Source organism: Thermobia domestica, chromosome 1 (genome assembly GCF_964235325.1).
Source record: "Thermobia domestica chromosome 1, izTheDome1.hap1.1, whole genome shotgun sequence".
NCBI lineage: Eukaryota > Metazoa > Arthropoda > Insecta > Zygentoma > Lepismatidae > Thermobia > Thermobia domestica.
In genome coordinates this window covers 77,801,721-77,827,519 of record NC_137454.1, presented here as the reverse complement: position 1 = coordinate 77,827,519, position 25,799 = coordinate 77,801,721, and the positions used below count along the sequence as shown (strand labels likewise).

General features: G+C 36.0%; 1 long non-coding RNA gene across 1 annotated transcript in view; it reads left to right on the top strand.

Annotated features, from left to right (window-relative positions):
* LOC145686758 (uncharacterized) overlaps positions 1–25,799 on the top strand; it is a 486,291-nt gene that overhangs the window by 216,170 nt on the left and 244,322 nt on the right. The window contains exon 2 of the long non-coding RNA XR_014131648.1: positions 24,144–24,186. This is a non-coding gene — a long non-coding RNA (uncharacterized LOC145686758). The remainder of the gene's footprint in view (positions 1–24,143; positions 24,187–25,799) is intronic.

Here is a 25,799-nt window from a genome sequence, read left to right as displayed (position 1 = left end):
AAAATAATATTGTCTAGGGCACTCATGTTCCATATTTCAATTATCTTTTATCTATTTGAAGATATCACATAATTACTGTAAAATTAGCGGTACTTTAATTTCGCCGGGATGAAGACTCTTAAGCAATGAAGAACTGTATTACAGCACGTTGATCTTGTTTGGACGGGTTTTGGATGCGAAACGCCTCTTTTAACGACAAAAACATGAAACCATTATTTCTAATATTGGGCCGGGGTGGCTCAGTAGTAGAGCGTTCACCTCTAGTGCATGTGATCCCTGGTTTGATCCCAGTCTGCTCTAAGTGAGCATTGTGGTGGACAAAAACCGTGTTCGTGAGTTTTCTTGGATCCCGTTCTCCCGTTTTCTCCCACTTTCATTATTCCACCATTTCATTCATTCTCATAATCACCGTCTCCTTTAGCCTAGCCGGCATAAGTGTAGGACGTAAAACTTAGATTTCATTTTCATTATTTCTATTGTATATGAACGAGGATATATGCCATGATATACTCCCGGTGCCAGATTTACGTATAAACTAAACAAGTTATAGTGGCTCAAATCTCATTTGAAACTATAGGTTCCCGTACTGTAAAGCATTACTGCTGGCAAAGGACGTAAATACGGATCATAGAATTATATTTCTTATTTTGAAAAGAAAACCAAGGGTCACGGTAGCTCAGTGGTAGAACGCTTACCTCTGGTACATGGAGTCCATGATTCGATCCCCGGTCAAGTAAGTTTGTGGTAGACAACATTGTGTCCGTGGATTTTCATAGTGTGCTCTCGTTGTCTCCTACTTTCTCATTCCATCAGTTCTTCCATCATTATTCACCTATGTACTTATCGTCTCCGTTAGCCTAAAGGCATAAATGTGGGACGTTAAATAGAAAGATTTTCATTAAAAAAGAGAGAGAGAATAATCTGACACTAAAAATACTATTATTGCGTCTTATTATTTCTCCATGTATTAAATAATGAATTATTTTTTTTAAAAAAAATATCTTTTTGTCAATTGCATATAATGATATTCGCTCTGTTAGTCTCGAGGACGCTGAGAACGGTAAAAGAAATAAGGTAGCTTTCAGGATGAAAAATATCAGAATTCCTCCAATTCAAATAGTTCAAAATCCTGTTGACGTCTAAAAATACGCATTGTGTTAACAATTAGGTTCTTTCAACAAAGTCTGTTAACCAGAATCACCAATAGTCATGAGAGATGCTTCAAAGATTGCGGGAGGGGAAAGGAGAGGCAAAATAGGCCAGCAAATGCGTGGTATGCTATTGACAATTGCAAGGACGCTACGTTCTGCATATAGGCGCTTCTGGTCAAGAGACACATACTCTAACACTATGGTGGTCTCTCCTTTGCTGTTTTGTTTTCACAAACGAAAGAAGTAGCGAAAGGAGAAATTGAGAATTCTTCTTTGTAGAAAACATTTTTAGAAGCTTCTTTTTGTTTTGGGGATCCAGTCTAGTCACAGCCAACAAACTATCAACTGTCGAAAAGACATGAAGAGAACGGGAACAACAACAGGATCGACCTGACTCAAGAGTAGAAAATCAACCTGATGTCTTCTTTTTTTCTCCCTTTCTGGTATGCAACAAAAGTGTTAGTGAGTGGTCGGTTGTTTTTCGGTATGCGACTAGTTTAAGGCTGAGTTGTTCTTCATGTGATGTAGTTGTCACAACATGTGACATTTGGGAGACTTTTCTATCTTATATTACTGCTTCTACAATGATTACTACTATTATTACTATCGGAGGTAGCTGTACTGGTTTACTTGTTGCTTATATATGTCCACAAAAGGGGTGAAAAGAGAAGCAAGAAATGGAAGTAAAAGCGCTTAGTGGCTGAAAAATAAAAAAAGAGGGGGTAGGGGATATTCTGGACTAGTAGGTAGGTGCTGCCCTCTCAGTAAGAAACGACGGAATGTACGTGATTGCGCGAACATGTCTGTTTCTTTTAACTTACATGTGATTCCTATATTCTTTCTCTCTCAGAATGTGTGTACGTGTACTGTATGTGTGTGTGTGTGGTCGTCGGTCACATCTACCAGCAAAACAAATGGTGTTTCAGTGGACAGCAATCCCCACGAGGCATTGGGTAACGCAGGCAGGAAGAAGGAGAGGAAAAAAAAAAAAGACGTCACAGATATAAATTGGTCGTTCAAGCTACCAAGCTGAGAATCTATCAGAGAATGCCTGATTGGGTGGTTCCGGGTCTCTGGATCTGCACAAAGCACACAACACGAAGAAAAAAATGTCTTACAACTCTTGTTGTCTTGCATTTTGTCGTCCGCTTCCACCATTGCTACTACTAATACTACTGGTACTATTATTAATGCCCCTTGCTTCCTTCCATACACATCCCTCCGCAACTAGCTTGCTTGATTTCCTTCATTCTACACCGTTTCTGGTTTTTTCTCCTATCCTTTTGTTTTTGATTTTCATTCTGACTCTTATTCCTTCTTTCTCTCTTCGCCCTAGCTGAGATTTCCGTTTCCTTTTCTATTTCCGGTCGAATTAACTTGATGGTTCAACGTTATGGCCAATGTTACCAACATTGATGTCAAGTTGGTAACAATCATTTGTACTAGCGTGGGCCAGTAGCGCCATTTTCAGTTTTTGCCAAGGAGGACCAAGACTATCCACCGACACAAGATTTTCGCGTGTTTAATTCGTATATCAGTATATAATCTATATAAATAAGAATGAAAGTGATTATGTTAGTGCCTTAATAATTCTTGAACCACCCAACAAATCTCGATCAAAATTTCTCAACATAGATGAAATTTGGACCTAGGATGGTTTTTATCATTTGACTTTGACGGTGCAGCTTAGGGGAGGGGGAAGGGGATATATATATATATATATATATATATATATATATATATATATATATATATATATATATATATGATGGATATTAGAGTCGAATACATACTTTTTGAGGTCACTGAGATGAACAGTGACACTTCCGATGCCGTTTAAATCCAAATTCAGTCCCGCAACTTGGGGTGGGGGAGGTATATAAAAATGATCGAAATTACCGATATTAGTGTCTAATCCATAGTTTTCGAAGTCGCTCAGATGAACGGTGACATTCCCGATGTCATTTAAATCCAAATTCAGACCCCAATACTACTCGTAAGAGATATGAGTGTTGAATTAATAATTTTTGGGATCTCTAAGTTGATTGGTGACAGCTTTGGTTCTCTTTATGTTCAGAATGAAACGTATTCTCCTTAGGCGAATGACTGTTATTCTGTTAGTTTATTAAAATGCATGTGTTTCTCAAAATCAGGAGGGCCTCTCCAAATTATGCCCCTGGTGTCGGTCGGCGTAATTCATCGTACTTAGTCTGATTTTGCTTAAGAAATATGAGCTAGAGTCTTTACTGATATTACAAATGTCATTTCTTGTGGCTTACTGGTTTTTAATGATGAAGTTTGTTTCCTCCTCACGTTTTCACTTGGAATAATACAAAAATCAGTACTTATGACAAATTTACATATATTTTCTGTCTAATTGACACGGTGTACGCCCAAAACGTCGTCGCTCAAAAGTTCGTGGGACAAAAATTTCACGTAACCAAAACCTCGTCGTCTAAAACTTTGGGGGATGGAATCTCGTTATAGCCACTTATTCACTGCAGAATGTGCTTTATATAACTATCTTACTCTCACTATCTCATGATTCCACTCTTATTTTCTCACAAGTAGAGACTGCCATTCTCACAAGTTTGAATACATAAGCTGAGGATGATATATAAATAAGTAAAAATAATGTATGTATAGAGTTTACTAAGAATTCGTGACAACAAATGAAGTAGATGAATGACCTCAGACATACGAGGGCTGATCAATAAAAAAATGATCATAAATGAATAAAACATAGACTAATTATCTGTACTAATCCTCCAAATGTTGATGGTCTTTTTCAAAATAGTCAGCATTACATGCACTTGTCCCAACGTTTTTGCCAGTCATCCAAACATCAAATTGGCTTGAACCGATACAATATCCTACCAACGTTCCCCCTTGAAGGCAGATTTGAAGTCCACTGGGCCCAAATCGGGTGAATATTGGGGTGTTCAAGGAACGTGATCTTTTATTTGGCCAAAACATGACGCACAAAAAAATGGTGTGGTTTGGCGCGTTTTACTTCGACTAAGACCATCATGTCTGTATGCGTTCTGCATCATTTTGTATGTTATTCTGTTTCAGTCTTCATGAATACCTCCGCCTGTGTTTTACAAGTACACATAAGTGAAGTATCATCGATAAATGATTGTATATATTCGTCCATTTTTAAAATGCATCAATCATTTATATAAATTACGAATGATATTGACCCAATGTAGTTCCCTGGAGAACTCCTTGCTTTACATATGTAAAATTACTTTGTGAATTACATATTTTTACAGCCTGCTTTCTGTCTTTCCGATAGCTCTTAAACCAAGATAGTGATATACCCTGCATTTCACAAGGGGTCGCGGTGGCTCAGTGATAGAAGAACGTTCACCTCCGGTGCTTGGATCCCTGGTTCGACCCCAGCTCGCGCCGTGTGGACTTTGTGTTGGACAAACACCGTGCTCGTGGGTTTTCTCGGGGTTCTTCCGTTTCCTCGCACTTTCTTCATTCAACTATTTCATTCATTTCTCATCATCACCGTCTTCTTTAGCCTAATCCGTGGGACGTAAAACTTAAAAATTTCATTTCATTTCCTGTATTTCACAACTTTCAAGCTTGTTTAAGAGGATATTCTGTAATATTGTATCGAATGCTTTAGCTACATCTAGGAAAACTGAAATAACCTTTCTAGGTTTATCAACATTTTTACAATTCCCGTTAAATTGTTTACCTCATTTTATACACATTGACCAGTCAGAAAACCATATTCATTAGATGGAAAGAATTGGATTTTTTTTTCAAGAAAACTAACTAACCCTCTCTTGATACATTTTTCTAGTAGTTTCTCAACCGATGTCTCGCGACGTGCTGGTGTGTCACGTAGTTCCCTTAGGTATGTCACGAAATTTTTAGAATTTAAAAATCATGAAAAATTTAAAAATAATTATTTAAAATCGAGACAGATGTATCAATCAACACCACGAGCGATAAGAATTATGCTCAGTACTATATACAGACATTATAAAAACTAACTGGTTATTATTATTATTATTATTATTATTATTATTATTATTATTATTATTATTATTATTATTATTATTATTAATAATAATAATAAATACCAAATAAGTGTGTTGCGATGTCCCGGACGTTCAGTAAAGTGTATCGTCAGTCAAAAAAGGTTGAGAACCATTGGTTTGGAGTAATTATAGTGCTGCTAGAATGTGTTGAGCCGTGGCAAAAATGCGAACCAAAAACTCACACCCTCACACGCCCACGCGTTTAGCCAATGAGGGTTCAGCTGTTGGTAAGCGAGAGAGCGGATGACGAAAGGGAGTGGAATTCCTTCAACCGATAGCAGCACTCTTAACGGAAGACTAAGTGTCAAGTCAATGTGGTATATCTTTAGTGAGAATTTATATTGAATCCATACTTGTTAGGATAAGTTTTTGGACCTTTTTTGTGTATATTGGTTTTATTACAGAATCTCAATCTCATCAGAAAATATACTTGTTTCCAAGCTTAGGTTAAAAATATGGTGTTAAGGCTTCAGTATATTAGATTTTGCATGTTTCAATACGCTTGACAATATACTTCATCTGTACCTGTTGCCGTTTTTGTGTGATAATTTGTTTTTTAAAAAATGTTCAATTTCTTTTTCAGTAATTGGCGTAAAAAAAAATATGGAATTAACAATTTTGGCACCGAAGTTAAAATTAAATTTTATTTTATTTTATTTGTCATATCTATGTTCAATACTTTTTTTTGCCAACACTGAAAAAAATGTTCATTAAAAGTTTATATTATTAATATAGGGTCATGTTCAACTGTTACCAACCCATCTTTTATGTTTACTTAATTTATTTCTACTTGCTTCTCGTTGTTTTTTTAAATCTATAATTTGGTCATTACTTTCCATAATTTGCTAATATTGTTATTATACAATGAAAATTTGTTTCCTTTAATAAATAGTTTTTAACTTTTTTTACTAATTGTATAAGTTTATTTCTATCATCGATACATTAAAATGCTTTGTGAACTATTTGACGAAGGGTCGTATCTCAAAATGTCACTTTTTCTGACATAAAGAAAGAAATAATAATTAAATGAACAGGAAAGCAGTTGAATATGTAATAATTTGTCGCCTATTCCAGATAATAATTATGTGAAATTAATGATCAATTATTGCATATTTACCTCTTTTCCTCCTCTGTGGAACTATATTTCTTTCTTTATTTGTCTAAAAAAAAGTGAGATTTTGAGATACGACCCTTCGTCAAATAATTGACGAGTGGTCAAGGAAAGTATATATGTTTGTAGCCAATCCTTTCGACAATGAGATCTCGAAAACTACAAGTTAAAGGTCTGCACTGGCCGAAATTTTCAGCTCGGGTCCAGCCCGGCCTGTAAATTTATAATGTGAGTCCCGGCCCGGCCCCTGAATTTATAATGTGAGGCACGACCCTAGTCCGAAATATATTTTAGCATTTAGACCCGAGCCCGGCCCGAGTTCGTGTGATAATCAAATGAGCCCAAAATAAACCCGAATTACAGAAACTTAATTAACGCAAAAGTTGTGTTTTTATTTACAGCAGTTAGAGGTTTAATTTTCCAGTTGTGCTTTAAAAGTTCTCCAGATAGAATGGTGCAATAAATATCGTTGTACAGTATATTTACAAAGTTAGGCCCGAAAAGGCCCAAGAAACATGGTTGTATATTTCAAAATTTACGGCCCGAGCCTGGCCCGGGCCCGAAGTAATATATGCTTTGTTGGTCCGAGTCCGTGCAGACCTCTACCACAAATGGTAGAAACATGTCGTTTTCGATGGTCGATTTCAAATTTTGTGTAGATTTGCCTTCACAATAATAATTGTCTTTATTTTTTTTTATTCCACATTTTAGGCGTCGGTTTGACCCTATTAATTTAATATAGCCACTAGCATGTTAAGGTTGATGCTCTTGCGAAAGGCAGTAAGTAGAGAAACTACGTATAGCGGGTTGATGGACATTTCAGGCGCTTTGCTTTAATCTGAATGACAAAACCTATTGCAAGTTGGCAACTTCGAAGGCTTGTGGACCCACAATGACGCGTACTCGGATATGAAATTATAAGAAAAAAATATTTGCATTTGGTATCATTTATCACTTATTCAAGTTTATCACAAACTCACTCCAACATTCTATATATTAAAATACTACATTTATATGTTTGTCTATAGCAGTTCATTCCCTTGGAGAATCTTCCTCTCCTGTACTTGTGTTCGTAAAGGGACTTGCACAGATATAGTGAGAAGTGGGAAGAAGATTCACGCTTATATTAGAATTATGCGCTGTGTAAATAGCGCAGGTTCAGATAGTCTTTCTATAAAATTCCTTAACATCTAAATTATATTTATTATTATTACAGACTTAACCTATCTCTTTCTCATATAGAGTTTATTAGCTCTTTTGTTATCCATGTTTTTATTTTGCAAAACTATTTATTTATTTATTTTTGTTTTCAATTTTAATACAAGATTTACTTATGCCGGTTTTCATCATTTGAATAAAATCAGAAGATGCAGTGTTTGTACAGTTAGTTACCCTATACTAGCTATTTCCAATCGTATTTTTTCAATTCTTAAATTATTCTTATATTATATTATATTATTGTTATTTATATTGCAGACGCTGTTCTTTTAAACTAAAATAAGTCAAAAATAATGGCAACCCTCATTGTTTCTTGTTCCTTATAAGAAAACAGCATTTTAAACATTATTCATAGTTTATAATATTATCCTTGTTCATTTATTGTTTAATTCTAATGTTATCTTAGGTTGGTGAATTAATTACTAATGGATTCTTATTACAAACTAATACAGTATTTCCAAAACAATCATATTCATAAGATTTAGATTGTTTGTAAAATAGATGGAGCAATCATCATAGATACGTTCTATAGGATCATTCTGAGAGGCAATTAGATTTTCAGAAGTTTTTGCTTATTAGTATAAATAAATATAAGAATCAGAATGTTTTAATTTTTACTCCAGAATGCAAAATATTAACGAAATGTTAGTTATAATTATCATATGTAGTTGTTCGCACTGAAACTATAGGATATTAATTTTTCAAATAATTGATAAAGAAATTGATGTAGTTCTATGACTTACACTAAATGTGTTCATCTCGATACAAGTATGCATAAAGTGAGCTGTGTTATAACAACGCTAGACAAGTGGAAAAGACGTGACACTTCTGCGCGCACAAAATTTTCACGATATTGACAGTTCTCATACTCATTTGAAAATACATATAACACACTCCATTTGCTTGTGGTGACGGTAGCAAGTGGACGAAAAAGGACTAAGATAGATACAATTAGTTCCTGTACATTTTTCACAACATTAGTGTATTAAGACAGTTTTTGTAAAGAGTTCGACGTACTGGACTCAAGAATCTTCTCAAAAGAATTCCTTGCACCTGCGTATTCACAATTGTTTCCGTAAAAAAAAAAAGTTTGAAATGCATCAAAAGTGTCGGTTAGAAATGTCACGAGTATGCTGGGTTCGAAAGACTTATAGTGCAGGTTGTATAGTACTTGCCAAATACTGTTTTGCGTTGTCATAACAAAATAAAATTTCATTTCAGTTGATCAATCAAATTCACTCTAATCGTAATTATTTATTTTTAAGTACATTTTCCGGCTGGGTGCAATACTTTCAGCGTTCAGTATTTGTACTGTTTTCAAGAACGAATATTGAATAAAACCAGCAGCAAACCACCAATCATTATTTTCCGTGGATGAAGGATCGGATTCGGCATGTATTTTTTTTTTTTTTTTTTTTTACCTCATCACATCTAGTCATTGTACAGAGCGGTGACCATTACCGTACATAATATCCATTTTTCTTCAGATAATACTCATTGGTAAAATTGAAGATTTCCTTCTGGAAGAGTACAGAAAAGCACACTTCCAGGTGTCATATCATGCGTTGTTCAGTGAGCTTATGGAGAACCGACTTATCCTGCTTGCTTCATGACTTTTCCAAGTTGTTACAACTGTCAGAAAGCTGTAGAATAATAAATATCCAATGTTACTGCCATGCCCGTTTCAATATGTTACTCACTAGTGCTCACTTGCCTACGTATCGAGGCTGTCATACTGTCATACTGTCATACTGCCGAATCGGGATTTTTTTCTTGTTTTTTGTTTGTTTGAAACGTTGCTGAATGTGTTCGTTCGTTAACTGTAGGAAACTCTCTATTAATGTTTCCTGATTGTCTTTGATGCGTTGTGATTAAGTTCGTAAATAAAACTCAAACGTATGAGTGCTGTACAATGCTCTTAAAATCCTTAGAGTAAAATTAAAATGTCCAATTCCTATTAGTTAACACTCGCACTCCGCTATGTGCGTTACCTGCCAAAAGTCAATAGATTATACTAGCGTGTAAGGAATTTGCAAATGTAAAACTATAGTGACGGTTTACGAGTAGCAAAATTGAAACCTGCATTGTTTCGATGTAATAATTTAAAAATAAAACAAGGCCATAACAATATTTAGATTTGAGCATTAATATTGCAATCTCTCGTCATATTGGAAGCATCTCGTATTAGTATGCAAAATTACGTGTTTCTGTAGAAGCACCAGCAAACATACGACGGATGCCTAATTACCGATAGAACACGAAGAGACGCGAAGACCACCCCTTCGACCTCTCCACAGGCTTCGTCTCCGAAGTATGTTTATATAAACGGACGCCTCTAGGCAGAACTTAACAGTTTTGTTATCTATCTCTAGCTGCAACGGGCAAGAGATTTTCCCTTCTCTCCAAGCTGCAACGGGCGGGAGAGACTTCTCTAATCCTATCTCTGTGCTGCAACGGAAAAGAGGTTCCTTTAGAACTATCTGCAACGGGCAGGGTCATTCTTAATCAGCAAACCTCAAACCTGCATGCTGCAATGGACAGAAGATCCAATTATACTTAACTGAGAGGAAATAACTTTTAGAGACAAATAGAAAATTACTTACTTGTACGTAATATTTCGTACAAACTGTATAAATATCTTTCATGATAAAAGATGAGGGAAAAAGCACCCGTGTACCGTTACTCTACCGAATATTACAATAGTTGTGTCTTCTACGGTGACGATTTAATTGCAACTCTAAACTGCATTGATTCAATTTAATTACTTGAAAATGAATAGCGATAATGCTGAACATTAATGTGGTTTCATGTTTGTTATTAAGACAACAGTTGTGACCCTCTTTAGATTATTTTTGAGCATCAATGTTTGTGTAGCCGCATGTTAGTTGGTAGGCGACAAAAAAAAAGTTAATGTAAATAATTACAAATTTTAACCTATAGTGTACAGCAAGACGAAAGCTTGTGACAAACAGCTATTATTCTAATAAATATACGAATAATTTTTCTGTTGATATTCGAATGTTCATCTTCAATATTCGGACAGTAATTCGAATAATTGTTCAGGCAATAATTCGATATCCGGATAAAAGATATAATAATTATTCGTTACCCAGATAAATGATTCGTTATCCGTTATTACTTGTTACTTTTATCCAAATTTTTCGAAATTCGAAAAAATCTATTCTTCGAATTTTAACAGCACTTCGTCTTACGTCCATGTTGTGTACACGATCACATGATACGTTAGTACTTACTTGATTTGCTACTAATGTGCAGCTATGTACCCGTCATCTGCCGATACACTAGCACCATCTGGCGGCGTTTACAAATAACCAAATTTTGTCTTTCCGAGATCCGACCTTTCATACCTAACGAACTGACAATAGGAATGAACGAAGGTTGGTGTAATAATAATAATAATAATAATAATAATAATAATAATAATATAATTATAACTATTATCCAACTTGGATCCCAATTCTATATAGTTGGTTTTATTAGTGTCCTTATATCGCACATGATTCTTTATATAAATAATTGTTTTGCCACACATTATTTCTTGTATTAATATCATAACTGCATTCAAGACTAATTAGGATATGAACTTTACTAAGAACTAGCAACGAATATTAAACAACTAGTACGAACAAATTCTGACATAAGAAACTAAAAAATATATCAACAAACTCTTAGCAACCAATTTTTACATCTTTTATCCAAATTTAACATTGCCATAAACTGGATGCGTTTGTAGCAATTGTCATCCCATATTCTTTAAGTTTACATTTCTACAAATAGTAACAATATAAGATAAAAAAATTTAATAATATGGTTTAGTGATTTCAACGGATTTACATATTCTGTGACTCCTACACACCGAAAAGAGTAAGATCACATCGCTCAACATATTGTTCTCCATGGAGAGAGGTTAAATCTCGTTCCCGTCACCAAAAATAAGAGTACCTTAATTGTAAGTGAAGATTGAAATTTGCGACTGTCTCGAAAACGGCTGTAATCGATTTTGTTCGTATTTCTTGAGTAGATATTTCATTAAAAACTCGAAAAACATGTTATTTGTTATTTCTCTTGGAAAGGTCCTAAAGTGTTATATTTATTGGTGATAGTAAGATTTTTTTGATGGTTAAAAAAATATTTAGGCGATCTCGTTCAAATTTCACTAACAATCTTGAAAATCAAATCAACCGTTTTTCTTGAAAACAAAAAATCCAAAATGGATAGTTTATCGTTAGAGATAATTTCTTTTATTGCTTTTTTATTTTTTTAAATATCAGTTTCAAAAAAGTTCCAGGCTATTTTTCTCTCTATTTCATAAATAAATATTGCGGCAAAAGGCAGAAGAAATTCTTTACCGACTCAATTATAAAAGAAAAACATTAACAACTTTACCATATGAAATAAGCCATTTTATTTGGCCAAGTCTAGAATGAGTACTTTTTAAAGGATTTTTTTTCTGTTTTATTATTTTTTAAACAAAAATAGCTTAGTGAGTTTGTTTGTATTCCATTAGAAAAAGTGTTGTTGAACCCAAGCCTTTCGCTTCCTATACCCTTTTGATTTAAATTTCGTTAAATTAAAAGCCAGTTGTTTACAATTAGCAAATTTATTATTATTTTCAATTTGCCTGCCAGCTGATATAGATTGTACAGGGTGACCCCAATACAACCCTCCTCATTTTAAAGGGTAATAAAACAAACACTATTATAGGTAGAAATATATTTATTCAAAAGTATAAAATGGAATTGAAAACAGTTTATAATCACTTTCTTCTGATTTGAAATGAAGCAATTGACAATTCAATTTGAAGGCGGTTTCTGAGGACTAGATCCCGGTGGGAGCACTCGGTCGAAGAAGTGTTAAAAAAAAAAAAAAAAAGCTTTTTCAGCCCAGTCATCCTGAGTGAGGTTTTCTTGGGTTTTCCTCGTTCACCCCAAGCAAATGCCGGGGTGGTACCTAACATATAGGTCCCAGGCCACTTCCTTCCTTTTTTTCCCTGGATAATGTGCTCACCGAGAAACGTCATCCCTCATAAGAGACGGGCTAACATGGCCTTAGATGCCGAAAACCCAGAAATCTACAATCCTAAATCCGAAAACTAAAGTTTGTAATTGCTCAATATTCTCAGCTTTTGGGTCAGCTATTTTTTTTTCTTTCTTTTAAGGCTGAGCTCGTTGTTCGGAACTTCTAATCACAGAACTGCTGCGTTTGAAAAATGCATACGCGCAATGACCTTCTGGTCAAACCATAATGACGACTGAAAACATTAGAAGATTGGTGAGCGAAAAGGATAACCACTCCTCTCGTCCTTCCACTGATAGTGCTACAGCAGGTAAAAAAAGTTGGAGATTACTGGATTTATCATTTCAACTCACAGTGGTGCCCACCCATCCTTATGTCCATGACGCACCCCCCCAATTGTTTACCCGTAGGTGTTCTTCCATGAAAAAATCTTCTTTTCGATTAATTTTTACACTCCCTCAAACATATTTATACAGATTTTTTAATCCCCCCCAAATATTTCAATGACGCACTTTGCGTCATAGCCCCCCCTTGTGGGCACCCCTGCATAAGAGAACAAAGTAATGTATATCAGACCAAGACAATTACTAAATGTTAAAGATATAATTTTACAGTTGCGAACAAACAATTTTCTATCTGCCATACTTTTTATTTTATTAATCTTAAAAGTGTGAGAGTTTTTATTGGGTCACCCTATACAAATCTTAATGCGCAAACGTAAATGGCTACTGCCCTTTGCTGTCTTGAAATAATTAAACTGAAATAACATAGTTTTCAAGTTCCAACTAAATCGTCACAATAGTGGTTTCAAATCAGCAAGTTGCTTGCATGCAAGCCAGTGACACTTATTAGTAGGGCAACCAACTTTATGCTTTATTTTTTACATTATGCTTTATTATGTTTTTTCCTAAATTTTAACCTTAATATGGTGTTCCTTGAATTACACTTCATTTTTACCCATTTCTATTACATATTTGATTTATTTTACTCGTTTTTATTACACAATCAGTAAAAGTGTGTATGAAATTATTATTTTTTTCAACTAAAAGTTGTATCAATACAACATTCTCCACAATTCAAACAAATTACACCTAAAATGTCAACATAAATAGAGAATTCAGATATTTGAAAACAAAAACTTTTATTGTCTTGTGTTCAACCTTCTTCATTATCGCTATCGCAGATGGTGTCAATGTTTCTGTTAGCTCCCATATTAAAAGTAAGCCGCAAGTGAGCTTGAAGATTTTTTTCCGTAAACTAAGATTTGAGTGGGTTTAAAATTCAGTTTAGAGTCGAGAAGCTCCTTTCAAGTGAAGTACTAGAAGGGGGTACGGTTAATGCTTTTATGGCCAAGGTACTTAATTTTGCCATTTTATCCAGGTGTTTCCTCCAAAAGGAAAAGGGAAAAACGGAAGTAATTTCGTCTTGAAAAAAAAAATACAATTATTCCAAAGTATATCCGCTTGAGAGGGACGCTTCAATTTTGTCGGTTGACCTTCTGCAAACATATTTGGATTTACGCGGGTGGGATCCAGACTAGTGCTGTCGAAATCGGTTTTTGAAAAAACCGAAAACCGGTTTTTGAAAAAAGTGAAATTTCATAAAACCGAAATGTCGGTTTTGAAAACCGCTTTTGCGGTTTCGGTTTTCAAAACCGCTTTTGCGGTTTCGGTTTTCAAAACCGCTTTTGCGGTTTCGGTTTTGAAAACCGCTTTTGCGGTTTCGGTTTTGAAAACCGCTTTTGCGGTTTCGGTTTTGAAAACCGCTTTTGCGGTTTCGGTTTTTTAAAACCGCTTTTGCGGTTTCGGTTTTGAAAACCGCTTTTGCGGTTTCGGTTTTGAAAACCGCTTTTGCGGTTTTTGGTTTTCAGAAAATCGGTTTTCTGAAAAACCGAAAACCGCAAATGTCACACTAATATCAAGTAACGACGAGAAAACAGCTAAGAATCTTTCCCCACTCCGGCTCACAGTTGCCAGATGGAGGGAAATTTCCCTCGGCGTAGGGAAAAAATTATCAAAATTTGCAGAAGGAAAAGAAGTTATTTTTTCTTAAAATGTCTTAAAGTGAAGGAAAATTCTTGGTGAATATACTTTTACAATTGGCAGAATAAAAAAATAAGTTGCAATTTCTCAAAGAGGCACGGCTATCGTTATTGGGAAGTAAAAAGATACAGAATAAAATATGATCGGTGTTTCCTTCACGTATAAACTACTGCAGGTGTCTGGGACTTTCGATAAGAAACCAGTCAACACATGCAAAACCACAACATTCATATTTATCGGAGTGGCAACAAATCAACAATAAAATTGTGTATTGAGATAGAGATTTTTTCTTTCTTTTCTCTTTCTTTTTTATTAAGAAAGGGAGGTGGTGCCTTTTTGTTAACAAAAGAAAGAGTGGCAGTACTATTTTTAAAAACAAGGGGAAAGAGCAATAATAATATAAAAGATGTCAGTCTAAGTGGATGATATTTCAAATTGAATTTCATGAGTTGCATGTGTAGTGATCTTAAATAGGGATATACCTTATTTCTATTGAGCTTAGTGTTGGCTTATTACCCTATTTTAGCGGGTACCACCCGATTTTCAGGTTCTATATTCGTCTCCCTCTTAAACATATCTTAATCACGAAAAACCACCCGCTTTTGGGGATTGGAGAAAAATCTAGGAGGACTTAGTTGATAAAGTGTTGGTATGGTATATTCAACGTAAACCGCTACATCTCGGACAATCTCAATCGCGATTGAGTTAAATTTGGACTCGCGCTCAGGCTCAGGCTCTGGGCTATCTGAGCAGTGCACGTGTGCAGAATCATTTGCTAATAAGAGATCTGCTCTAATGCACAATGGTTTTCTTTGTGTAGTTCATGTGTTTTTAATGTAATGTATTGGACGTTCTATACGAATGAATATTCGTTTGTAGATGTTGTAACAAACATACTTGAATTATTCATGCCTTCACAAGGTACAAAGAATGCCGAACGACAATTCCAAGACTCTTATAGAAGCGAATTTACGTTTCCTAGCCAGGGCAGAACTCAGTTTGAAGCAAAATGTACACTCTGGAAAACGGTTTCGTTTGAAACGTAGGATGCAGGGAAGCAAATTGGACCTCCCCTGATTTTTATATATTTTGTAAATTAGACCACGAGGAACAAGAATATGAAGGAAATTTGACATTCCGAGTTTCGGAACTCGAGATATTCGAACATAAAGTGACCACGGAAGTAAACCGGACTCCACCTGATTTTTATATATTTTGTAAACTAGATCACGAGGAACACGAAGCTGAAGTAGTTTTGACATTCCGACCTCCGGAACTCGAGATATTAAAACTTAAAGTTTAATATAGACGCTATCTATCTATATGAAAAAACACAATATTCTCTATACGAAACATATTATGTCCTGTGAGATATATAAAGATAACCAAGAAAGTTCTGTCGCTTTTTGTGGAGGTCTATGTTCAATTGACCCTCATACCGTGAGTTGAGTGCGAATGGAGATAAGGCGAAGGTCAGTTGTTGGTGTGGGTATATCCAACATTCTACCTGGTTGTGGCAGTTCAGTTACAACGTGAACTTGTGTAAGGACGGAGTGAATATGGAACCTCCACAGAGCATCATAAGAGCGTGTATGCTGTACGAGTTCAAACTTGGATCAAACGCCACTGCAGCGGGGCGGAAGATACCTCAGGCCTTTCGTGAGGGTGCCGAACAGTGGATAGACATGTGAGGAACTTGGGCTAACATTCAATGTTATAACAAAAGAGACACTGACCAAAGCTTAAAACTTTACTTTATTTTAAATTATAATTTCTAACTGTTTCGGATATCTAGCATATCCTTCTTCAGACGATCGAAATTAATGAAAATACAGACATATATATAAATGTTGTTATAACAAATTATAATTTAATTGAAATTGTAATTGAAACAGTTACAAATTATAATTTAAAATAAAGTAAAGTTTTAAGCTTTGGTCAGTGTCTCTTTTGTTAAAACATTTAATCCAAAGCCATGAATAGTCTTACTATTCAATGTTAATGGAGAAACCATTCTCCAGCACCTCCATCAATTTGGGAAGCACTACAAGTTGGGTCTATGTGTCCCAGATGATTTGTCTCCGGGCCAGAAGGCTACGCGTGCAGACACCTGTGATTCTTTGCTGTCTCGTCTGAGGAAGGAGCCATTTCTGGACAGGATGTTGACATGTGTTGAGAAGTGGGTCCTGTACGAAGCTTCACGGCGTCGTCATCATTGGTTAAAATCCCACGAACCGGTTCCAAAACAGCTGAAATCAGCAATGCAGCAGAAAGTCCTCCTGTGTGTTTGGTGGACTGCTCACGACATCGTGCATCGGGAACTGCTACCGGGTGGTCAGAGCAGAACATCAATGCAACTGCGTACTGTCAGCAGATGAGCCGTGTTCAAGAAAAACTCAAAACCCTGGAGCCAGCACTTCTCAATCGCTAAGGGGTTCCCTCGTTACGGAACAACGCTATGCCCCACATAGCTAGAATGAGCCGGGACACTATCCTACGCTTTGGATGGGAAACACTATTGCATCCGCCATACTGTCCGGACATTGTACCGTCCTGTTATCACCTGTTCCTTTCCTTGGACACTCACTTTAAAGGACTCCAGTTCAACTCCGTAGTAGAGGTGCTAAATGCACTTGATACCTTCTTCGCTTCACGGCAAACCAAGTTCTACCGCGAAGGAATCCATGCCCAACCCGAACGTTGGCAGAAGGTCATTGATACTGATGGGTACTATTTTTGATCTTCCAGGTACGTCTTAGATGACATATCGATGCTCTAAGTGATAGGTCAAAAAGCGACAGAACTTTCTTCGTTACTTTTATACATATTACATAAAACTACTGTATAAGTTCTAGTATCTCGAGTTCCGACATTCGAAATGTCAAAATTCCTTCAGATTTGTGTTCCTTGTGGTCTAATTTACAACACATATGAAAATCAGGTGGGGTCCAGTTTGCTTCCCTGCAGCCGAAAAGTACATTGGAAGTGTCATCAAAGAAATAACTAAAAAAAAAAAGTACAAAGGATCGCAGGTCAGTATTTGTAACACAGAAGTTCACATCAATACTTACGGTTTAGAACCCCTCACTTTTCTGATTTTAAAATATGGCAACCCTAATTTAGCTGTCACTTGTACAACCATCGAACTATCCCTTTCGCACTGTGCTGCACATATTACAATAATAGCCTTGGAACAAATAAAAAAAAGTTAAAACACACATATAAATCAATACATTTGTCTCGATCGATGGATGCTTTCACAATTGTTAAAAGGTGTAATTAAAAACAGCAAACATTGTTTCTGCTTTGAAAAGGACAATCCCTTATAAAACCGCAAACACGGTTTCGGGCGGCTTTCGCTTTCGAAAAGAGCTTTTGCGGTTTTGGTTTTGAAAACCGCTTTTGCGGTTTCGGTTTTGAAAACCGCATTTGCGGTTTCGGTTTTGAAAACCGCTTTTGCGGTTTCGGTTTTGAAAACCGCTTTTGCGGTTTCGGTTTTGAAAACCGCTTTTGCGGTTTCGGTTTTGAAAACCGCTTTTGCGGTTTCGGTTTTTGAAAACCGCATTTGCGGTTTCGGTTTTGAAAACCGCTTTTGCGGTTTCGGTTTTGAAAACCGCTTTTGCGGTTTCGGTTTTGAAAACCGCTTTTGCGGTTTCGGTTTTTGAAAACCGCATTTGCGGTTTCGGTTTTGAAAACCGCTTTTGCGGTTTCGGTTTTGAAAACCGCTTTTGCGGTTTCGGTTTTGAAAACCGCTTTTGCGGTTTCGGTTTTTGAAAACCGCATTTGCGGTTTCGGTTTTGAAAACCGCTTTTGCGGTTTCGGTTTTGAAAACCGCTTTTGCGGTTTCGGTTTTTGAAAACCGCATTTGCGGTTTCGGTTTTGAAAACCGCTTTTGCGGTTTTCGGTTTTCAGAAAACCGGTTTTCTCAAAAACCGAAAACCGCAAATGTCACAAAAATTCAACAGCACTAATCCAGACACTGAACGCGTTTCCGAAATTTGGAGGAGCAACGTCATGTCCACTCATATAACCTGCAAGCTTTATGCACTACACGCCAGAAGTTTGAAGAATTTCTTGAACTGATGAAAGAATAAGCCACACTTGACTTGCATTCACAGTATGAGCTTCTGAAACTTTTTTCTGCTTACAGACGGTATCTGTAATTTTACCTATGGTATTAAGCTGGAACTTAAGACATTGTTCTTCATTTCAAATTAGTTCCTTGAAATTTGTCACAGCGAAACTTCCTCCTTCATCTTCCTCTTCTATCCGCTTCCGCAATGAGCTCTAATAATCTTAGTTAAATTTTCTTGCTTGGAGCCAAGTCTCCCAACGATTATTCACTGGCACTAGTATTTCTTTGGCACTGGCACAAAATATGTTAACATATTTTTCTTTGTTATACACATTAGAGACCTGCACTGACCAGGCTTGGGCGGGCCGACACTGATTTCTCTTCAGGTCGGGCTGGACTGGGGCCGATTAATTGCAATTCTTTAATAATTATTGACTTTCGTTAAACGATAATTGGAGTAAAGGGAAAAGTTGAAGAAGTGTGCCCGTGAAAAATGTCACAAAATGAAACTTCTAAAATTTATCGGGCCTGCGGGCCAAGAATTTTAAAAACTTATCGGGCCGGGCCGGGCCGGGCTCGGGCCGAAAATCTCCAAAACTTTTCGGGACCGGGCTGAGCCGGGCCTAGGTACATTCGGGCTGGATTGGGCTCGGGCCGAAAAATTCGGCCCGTGCAGGTCTCTAATACACATACACAAGGTTCTGGAATAGAAAGCATTAAGCACTATGCATTATTTCTGTAAATTATGCTTATAAGATTAGCAAATTTGGGTATGTAAAGTGGTCAAAATCATAGATATGGCACCAGCCATAAGTAGAAAATTCCATTATGCTTTTACTGCTTTTTATGCTTATATGATTGCTCTGCTTATTAGCATCAGGCAAGCAACCGAACAGAACAGTGTGTGGCAAGTGAGACATCTGTTTTTTATAAATAAAATAGATTATAATTCTTACAATATGACATAAGTAAGTTTTTTTTTAAATTCAAAAGGGTTCAGCTATTAAGATATTTTTTAAGTTTATCTTAAAAATACCATAGGCAATTTATTTCATATGTCGTAAATAAATGTTTTAACAACAATTCTATAATACCACGTAATTCTTTCCTTAAAAAATAATAATTTGCTAATAGAAGCGCATTTCAATCGACGATGACTCAGCAGTGGAGATTCAAGTAACACCTTTCTTTTCCTGTAATAGATTCTACGATGTAAAAAGTGCCTTTACAACATTCATTACTGATGGTTCTTGCATTCAGTCCAGGGCTGGCTATCTTTATTGGTATTCGAGTTGGCACTTCATTGGTGGCCACCAAGTGTAAGGTATGTAACCTGACATATCACAAAGGTCAACAACAACCTAACCAAGTCCTTGATGAAAGTTATACGTCTTCTCATGTATGTTGTATGGGTCGTCTAAATTCAAACTGGCAAACAAGAAAGAAAAAAAACCATCGTAAACAAAGAAACAGATTCAAACCCGTATTTGTTTCATATCGAATTTCTTTTACATCTCGACCTACGTTTGGGAAATACTTTATTGTGACGTCCAGGTAAGAGGTGTCTTTAGCTTAGTGACGGATCTAGCCTAGGGCCAGAGGCCCTATCCACCACGCCAGTTTTTGAGTGACAAAAATAATTTAAGCTATTGTTTACATATTTTTGAAACTTTGTAGTATACTCATGACATACCTATCATAGACTGGGTTCTGACTGCCCCCTCCCCCAGTTTTTACTTTCTAGATCCGCAACTGCTTTAGCTCCTGAAAAGTTAAATATTTAACTGAATTTTTGGTTAATGGATACATTCTAAATGATAATATTGTTCTACTAAGTTTACTACTACGTTTTGAAAATATGTTATGCAAAGACTACTAAACATTCAATAAAACATTTTTGTCATAGAACACTACTCTATAGTATTCGCGCCGACTCGTGAAGCTTGACCTAGATCTAGAGATTTCACCACCCAATAGAACGCGAGGGTGTGTCCCAGTCGTCAACCCCCACCCATCAGATTTTGTCAGTGTCTTCTCTCACGCTATACGGAAAACATCTCCCGAGAGTACAGTGTTGTCGGATTGGCGCTAAGTTCCGTTTTGTTAATTGCTTTTTTATTGCGTTATATTTTCGTTGTTACTATTCGTGTTATTGTTACGATTTTAGAATAATTGTTACACTGGTTAGTGTTGTGGGGTGTTATTATTGGTAATTTTTAAATGCTTTTTTAAATATTAATTTACTACGTCTTCAAAGTTTGGCAACATTGTTGGTCTATATCAGCTGTTTGACGTTTCCCCAAGTGTGCGCTCGGGAAGCGGCTCCACGAATTGTACCGAAGTTTTCCGATGTGTTAAAGCTCAAGCAAAATATTTCTATGATTTGGTTTAGAGCCCAAGCTTCACGACTGGGCGCGAGTACTATAGCAGCTCTCTACAAACAATTAGTTCGACCTAAAAAAGAGTGATCAATTATCCTTGATCATTGAACTTTTTCACTTTTTTTTCTTCACAATGCTTCACTTAAAATGCATTTTTGTGTAATACTTCGGAAAGGAAGGTGGAACGTACCGTTAATTTTTCGTTAAAGTTCTAATGTTCAAGAAAGCTCAACATTTGCCAGGCAAGAAAGCCGTGGAAAACACTTCGTGTTGCTTTTTGTTTGCAAAATAGCTGGGACTTTAATCGTGCCCTTGCATCTAAACTCAGTAGACGATTTTTATTGACATTTTATAAATAATTTGATTAAGTAATCTTGTAATATAGCACAACCATTTGGCTTCGGAAAGTCCAGAGTTTACCTATGGAAGTGATTTTTTTTTTTCAGATAATTTATCGAAAATGATTCTACTGATTTTGTTCATATTTCTCAAATGAGACTTCCAGACTATGCTATGCATAAGTGTCAAGGTCTTATAGAACGGCTTTGTCTGCCAGTCCATTCAGGTATCAGAACAAGAACGGTAAAGTATATGAAGAAGGGTTTCTTTCTTACAACTAATTCAGCGTCCCAAGAGTACCGGTAGGCTTCATCTATTGTGTTAACTCTCAATTCAAACTAGAAGTGGTTGAAATTAATCATTACGGTTTCAGCGTTTATCGCCATAGAACGAAAATGGTAACAAATAGCGAGAAGGTGCTTTCTGCAATCAATTCACCGTCTCAAGCGAACATACCATTACCATCTGGAGTACTCTACGGAAACTGAAAGTGAATGAAAATTACTATTTCCTGTTTCAATACTGATTTGCATAGAGCACAAACAAACAAAAAAAGGTTTCTTCTTGAAGCAATTCACGGCCAAAATAATAATATCCATCTCTTCCGTTATCCCTCTATGTAAACCGGAAACTGTACAAATCAACTGTTTCCGGTTTCAATGATGATCTTCATAGAATGTAAACAGTAATAGATACCGAGCAGCTGTTTTTTTTTTCAATCGATTTAGCATTTCGAAAGAACATATCACCACAACCAGCAGTAGTCTACCAAAACCAGATGTGGTTGAAATTTACTAGTACTTCCGGTTTCAATACTGATTTTCACAGAGCAACACCAGTATGATACAGGATTCAGATCCAAAGAATGAGTTTTGTCTTTTACTTACATCTATTTGTTCAAACCGAAAGTGGTGAAAATTTAGGTTTCTTAGTTGCAAGACTGATCGCACAATGACTAAAACGGAAATAGATAGCGACAAATAGTATTTTTTAAATATGGATTCAGTACCGCAAGAATATGTTTCGCCTCTGATTTTTATCCTTTATTGCAATCTTTGTGCTAGACATCAATTCCTGTTTATACATCAATTCCTGTGCTAGACATCAATCCATACAACAAAAGCAGGAAGAAATAGTGAGTAATGGCTTTTTGATATGGATTCATCGTCCGAATAACAGATTGAATCTTCGATTTTTTTCCCCTCTATTCAAGTAGTTATAGATGCACTACTTCAAGTTTAAGAATTGCATTCGCAAAATTTGAACGCCTACTTTATTTTCATATTGTGAAACGTAATTCAATAGTTTAATTAATAAACAAATCATTTTGCTATAATTCACTTACTTTCAATACATATATATATATATGTTACAAATGGTATAATAAATTTTGCTTGAGTGAGACTTTTCTTATTTCTGAAATAAGTACTTCATTGCTAACTGTACAAATTAGCATTGAAATGAAAGAGGAAATGTAAAAACTACGGAAGCACTGTCTTTTGCATTCATTATTTTCTCTTCACACTATTTTCTATCATATACCTAGTATGACATTTTTTCTTATGCAATCATCTTTTTTTATGTTCTTCTCTATCCTCCTATCATTAACACTTCCTTGTTGTTCGTTCGTTTCATCCAGCTAAGATTCTGCCAATTCACTTCACATTAAATTTCAAACGCTACGAAATGTTCGTTAATTAAAATTCCCTTTATCTTCTTTGGTCAATAATCCCTCGATTGGTTTGACACTGCTTTTCATCCTTTTCTATTCTAACAACTTTTTTCGTTTCCTTGTATTCTTCATCATCCTTACATCTGATATTATTTGGTCTATATATTTCAACCTCTGTCTTCATCTAGGTAATTTTCCTTATAACATTTTCTACATTACAATAGTGTGATTCCTCCATGTCTCAGAATGTGCCCAATTATCTTACGTTACCTTCATTGTACTCATTTTTGTTTTCCTACCACTTTCATCACTCTTTCAGTTCTCTTTCTTTCATTCCCTCCATAGTCAATAGCATGATTCCTCCATGTCTCATCGTGTGTCTAATTATCCTATCTCTTCTGTTTGAAGTAGTTTTTAATATACTTTCTCTTTATTTTCTACCATTTCTATTAATCTTTCAGTATTCTTTCTGTCCTTCATTCATAGTCAACAGTATGATTTCTTCTCTTACAATGTGTCGAATTATCTTTTCTCTTCGGAAAGTATTCAGTATATCTTTCAATATTTTCTTTTTGCCCTTCCCTCCATAGTCAATAGTGTGATTCGTTTTCTTACAATAATTCAAATTAGCTTATCTTTTCTCTTCAAAGAGTCTTCAGTATACACCTTTTTATTTTCCTACAATTTCCATCACTCTTTCAGTTTTCCATCTGCCTTTCCCTTTATAGCCAATAGCATGGTTTCTCCATGTCTCGTAATGTGTTCAATTATTCGATTTGCCTCTTTTAATGTTACCTGCCATTTCCGTCGCACTTTCATTAACACATTTCAAAAGCTTCTAACCTCCGTTTTGCTCCTCCATCTAGAGTCCATACCTATCATCCATACAACATCATATTCCACACAGTATTCGCCGACTGCAATATTACACGAGAAAAATCAAATGTTTCATTTAGGTAATTTTTTATTCAATAATACAAGAAAACGTTTTCTTTCCTAAATGTTACGTTTTGTCTCTGTTCCTAATCTTGTATTTATTTCTTGTTTACATTTTAGGTCTACACGTACCTTGGTATCAGACAGCTTTCAAAAACGAGAGGTGAGTACTTTTAAACATGAGTATAGAAAAGACATAAAGGTTGAATAGAACTAAAGTTTTTGATTTATGAATGTTATAATAGTAATAATGATAAACAACAAATATTGGAAAAATACGTATTTAGTTTCAACCTACAGCATTAGTCAAGAACATGGTTAAAGCAAATAACCCAAAAAGGTGTCAATACAGAGACTGAAAAAGGTGGGAAAAAACAGGAAAAAAGGGAACAGCAAATAAAGATATGTGTTAATGAGAAAAACAGATTGGAGCGATCTAGTGGTATACAGAGAGTATGTAGTGGTTAAGATGTACAATGCTTCTCTCCTTTTAGTCTTGTCTCTTTTTTATTATTTTGTTCGCATTTTCCTCTGTCACTTTTCCACCAATGGACTGTCCCTGAGGATTTGTCTCTCTAGGTTGTACTTACTCGAGGTGGAAGAGCGAAGCAATGTCCCATTTCAATGCGGGTCCGGGGGTTGTTGGAAGCGGAACAAATCATCTCCAATATGCCGAATGAACAAGGGTTCATAGGGCCAGTGGAGGGGAAATGGCCACCAGAAGGAGAGAGGCCACTCGTCTCCCATTAAAAACAGTAAATAGAACATCGCTCCATGCCATTCACACCCGAATAATCAAATAACATGGATTGCGTCCCGGGTTTTACTCAGCAAGAGGAAAAGGTGGGTTGGGTACAAGTGATGCAAGAGCGAAAAAAAAAAGTTGTCTCGATAAAAAAAATAGAGAACAGGATACGTTGACGGGCGCGGGGGAGACGGGGGGCTAAGAGAGGACAAGAGAAATGTAACTGTATTTCTGATTGGTTGCAGCTATTTGTTCGCAACGTTACACATGAATCCCTCTTCGTACTATGCCCTTTTCCGTCTGCAGGCGATTTCTCTGCCTCTGTCTCTCGCATATCATCTCATTCGTTCATTCTCTTGTTTCGATTTTTTTGTAAGTGTGGAATACTACAATTTCCTCCACCACCTAGGTCATCCTTTTCTCTCCCTCCCCCACCATTTTTTATTCACTCTTCGCAAGATAGAAAAAATAGACCGGATGTGGGGTACTTCATTAGCTATTATCTCAATGAACTCTGTATTTTCGTTATTGAGTATGTCAACAGTACATTAATCGGATAGTCAGCTTTCTCTAGCGTATGCATTTTCTCTGTTAACAGTGTTAGATCTCTCTTTTATTTTTATATTTGTTTTCCTCGATACATGTCTAATTCTCTATATATGTGTGCTAAGTAGAAATGTTGGTACCAGCAATTTGTGCTTTATTTCTTTTGGTTTCTTTTCTTGTCACCTTTGATTACTTCCCTTACTTGCTCGTACACAATACACATGTTCTTTAGTTTCACACATGTTTAATTACTCTTTCCTTATTGAACTTTACTTTTAGTGAAATAAATTGATAAACCCTCGTACTATAATATGAATATTATAAACTTAGGGGCGTCATTTAGGGGGCAGGGAGGGGCATTTCCCCCTCTGAGTTCGAGATTTATATAGATTTTATCAATAGAATAGTAGTAAGTCAGTGAAAAACGCGAAATTTTACTTATATCAAAGGGTCTTGCCCCCAAGCCAAATCTGAAATGACGCTAC